This window comes from Nannospalax galili, unplaced genomic scaffold (genome assembly GCF_000622305.1).
Source record: "Nannospalax galili isolate Female #2095 unplaced genomic scaffold, S.galili_v1.0 scaffold1184, whole genome shotgun sequence".
NCBI lineage: Eukaryota > Metazoa > Chordata > Mammalia > Rodentia > Spalacidae > Nannospalax > Nannospalax galili.
In genome coordinates this window covers 541,138-543,952 of record NW_008351624.1, presented here as the reverse complement: position 1 = coordinate 543,952, position 2,815 = coordinate 541,138, and the positions used below count along the sequence as shown (strand labels likewise).

Sequence of the window (2,815 nt, the reverse complement as noted above, 5' to 3'; positions counted from 1 at the left end):
GATTTTAGGGTTACCTCTTCAGAGGGGGGAATGGTAGCCAAAAACCCCATGCAAAAAAAAAATAAATAAAAGAAGGAAAAAGAGTACATGAAGTTATCAGAAAAAAGTGATGGGGAGATATGGGAAGAGTTGGAGAGGAGGGAGTGGGCGTGGATTTGATCAAAACACCTTATGTGCATGTATAAAATTCTCAGTAAATTATTGTTTAAAAATCTGGTGAAGTTAAGAAAATGTGGCGTATCAGTGATGCCTTCAGCTTTAGGTCTGTGACCTGACTACTGCTTGCCCTCCTGGGTAATGAGAATGAGCTCAGGCTAGTCTAGGCCAGTGAGAACCTGCAGATCCACCTCTGACCCTGAACTAAGCATGCAGGATGATGGAGGCCTGAGTGCACTCAGTTCCTTCATTTGGAGGAACAAATCCAGATAAACTGTAAAGTCCCCTTCTCAGATTTTAGCTAAATCACTCAGCATCTGCTGTTTAAATTTTGCCATAAATGCAAGGACTATCCAAGAATAAAAATGTTCATAAAATTTCGGAATGTACAAATATGAACATACTTAGAACTTATAGGTACAAATAATTCCAAAAATCTGGTATCTGTGGAGATATTTTTCTTTTCTCAAAGGCTTAGTGCAATTCTTTCATGTTCTGTTAGCTAACTTATTGTTACTAAATTAGAAATAATTTAAAAGAAGAGGCCAGAGGCAAGACACAGTTTTTCAGAGCATGCCGTAGAGTCCTTTTGTCTCCAAAGAAGCTCCGACTTCTACGTTCTACCACCTACCAATAAGGTGTCGTCCTATTATGAATCCAACAAGAGACAAATTCATTGAGGTCAGAGCCATTATGATCTAATTACACCTCAATGATTTCATCCACCAGCCTGAGACCAATTATTTAACATATATGGCCTTTGGGGGACATTTCATACACAAAGCACACAGTCCCTCTACATGGATCAGACTGCTCAGACTCATTTTGGCTCATATACAATAAATTCCTCAGTATGACTACCTTGGAATGTTGGGGATGTACAGAAATGGTGACTGATATTTATTCGGAATATAACTTTGCTAAATAAGAAATAGAATGTGAACTGTTAAATCAGTAAATGCAGTCTTTAAACAGACAAAAATATTTTCAAAATATTACGTATTTGGAGAACAATGAAAAAATTCAGACTCATGATCCTAAACTTTAGAGGTAGATATGGTTTATAATTCAGGAACTTGAGTCATTTTAGAAAAATGTTAGTCCAATATTATATAACCTCATAACTGAGGTCTTGACCAGAAAGCACTGTTTAAGTAAGCATAGCTCTTCAGTGAAATGCATAGTCACATTATGGGCTTAAAGCGTGCCTATAAGCTGGGCATGGTGGCACATACCTTTAATCCCAGCACCCAGGAGGTCGAGACAGGCAGATCTCTGTGAGATCAAGGCCAACCTGGTCTCCATAGCAAGCTCTAGGCCAGCTGGGGCTACAAGGAAACCTTGTCTCAAAAAGACAAACAAACGGGGCTGGAGAGATGGCTTAGGAGTTAAGAGCACTGTCTGTTCTTGCAGAATACCCAGGTTCCATTCCCATACCCACATGATGGCTAACAACCATCTCTAACTCCACTTCCAGGAGATCCAACACCCCCTTCTGACCTCCAGAGCATTGCACAACACAGGTGCACTTACATACATGCAGGGAATGAACAAAAAATAAAAAATAAAAAAAATATTTTTAAAAGATAAACAAGCATACAAAATGCCTGTATGTGGGGCTGGAGAGGCTCAGTAGTTAATAGCATTGCTGCTCTTGCAGAATACCCAGGTTTGGTTTTCAACACCCACATGACAGCTCACAACCAACTCCAAATCCAGGGGAACAAACTCCCTCTTCTGGCCTCCTCAGGCTCCTGCACAAACATTGTGCATAATATAAACTCAGGCTTACACACGTACACATAAATAAAAAATAAATTGAAAAAGAAATGCTATGTGGACTCTTGGTGACACAGTGGGTTTTGTTACCAAATTAGTTTTGAGATGAACTTAGAGAAAACATACAAAACATCTTTGGATTTATGAATGATGGATCAAGGATTGCACACTTATATTAGCAGTTACTGAATAATTGCACCATGTGAGCTCTCAGGTTGTGATATTTTCACTAAACTTTGTAAATAACCAGTAAGAAAGCAGTTCCTATATGCCATTTACAAAGCAGGAAATAGGCTCAGGAATATTCAGGGAATTTCTAAAGGCTACACATTGAGAAGTACTGGACTGGAGCTAGAGTTTGAACCCAGTTCCTTCTGGCACCTCAGGCAAAAAATATTCTTTCCCTACTGTTTGATAAAGACCTTTGGTTAGTGTAATTACACCTTACTGGTGCATTCATGGTGTGTGTGTGTGTGTGTGTGTGTGTGTGTACACAAACAAAAAATCTTAAGGAAGGTCTCTCCACTTTCCAGTCTCTCTGAGGAAGTTCCTCCAATAGTACTTACAAACTAGTCACACCCAGATAGGACTGTACCCCAGTCCTAAATAATTATGCTCAGATATTCAACCCACCATTGAGCAGCTCCTGATGGAGCTCAGCTTTCTCCGTAACTATTCTCTTCATTCCAACCTTCCCTATTTGTTACCACCTGAACTACACCTGTACCAGAAACCTTCCTTCTTCAGCCCCTTTTCTTCCCTATCAGTGACCAAAATTTGTGGCTATGGGTCTGGAAAGCATCCTGGGAGGCTGAGGGTTTTCAAGGTATAGCAATTCAATTTTACCAAGAAGAAAATTCAGATCCTTTCTCCAAATCTT

The 2,815-nt window shown here is 39.6% G+C and overlaps 1 protein-coding gene across 12 annotated transcripts in view; it reads left to right on the top strand.

The window, feature by feature from the left end:
- The window catches only part of Abi3bp (ABI family member 3 binding protein), a 255,155-nt gene that overhangs the window by 73,852 nt on the left and 178,488 nt on the right, over positions 1–2,815 (top strand). The gene's annotated exons all lie outside the window — the stretch shown is intronic.